This window comes from Triticum dicoccoides, chromosome 1B (assembly GCF_002162155.2).
Source record: "Triticum dicoccoides isolate Atlit2015 ecotype Zavitan chromosome 1B, WEW_v2.0, whole genome shotgun sequence".
In the NCBI taxonomy this organism is placed as follows: Eukaryota; Viridiplantae; Streptophyta; class Magnoliopsida; order Poales; family Poaceae; genus Triticum; species Triticum dicoccoides.
Window position 1 is genome coordinate 27,710,463 of NC_041381.1, and position 913 is coordinate 27,711,375.

Below are 913 nucleotides of genomic sequence, written 5' to 3' on the forward strand. Positions count from 1 at the left end.
TATATATCGACCGCCCCTCATGTCGAAGTTATCTCGAGGGGGTTATATCGACAACGACGCGACAACGACGAGAAAGGAAAATAATTAAGGAAAAGGAAGAAAAGAGGAAGAAGGAAGAAGGAAGAAGAAGAAAAAAAAAGAGGAGAAGAAGAAAGGAATAGAGGAGAAGAAGAAAAAATAGATTTTTTTCTATTTTTTCTTCTTCTCTCCTCTATTCCTTTCTTCTTCTCCTCTTCTTTTTCTTCTTTTTTCCTCTTCTTATTTATTTCTCCTCTTCTTCCTCTCCTCTTCTTCATCTTCTTATTTTCCTTTTTCCTCTCATTCTTTTTCTTCTTCTTTCTTCCTTCTTCCTTCTTCCTCTTTTCTTCCTTTTCCTTATTTTACTTTAAATTTCTCCTCTACACTAACCTAAAATGCACTAACCTAAAATCGATATCTACTAACAACTTAAAAAAATTATACATATATGAAAAAATGCATATATGAAAAAAAACATCATCATATCATCAACAGAAAAAATAGTATTTTTTCTAAAAATCTATCTTTTGCATATATATACATCAACATATATATACACTAACCTAAAATGCACAAAAATGCTATCGGAGAGGGGGTATATCGACCCCCCTCATGTATCCACATATACATACATCTATACATACATATATACTTACATATATGTATAAATTTTTGCAGATATAAACTTTTGCATATATAAAGTTTTTCTAAAATCTAACTTTTGCATATGTGAGCATATATACACAGAGAACATATACATAAAATGCACAAAAAAATAAGAGGAAAAAGGGCGCCGGCGGCCAGACCGAAGGCGGCGGCGCTACAGCGACGGGGTTGGGGAAGGGGCGGCGCGCGTGGCGACGGCGACGGGGTCGGGGAAGGGGCGGCGTGCGCG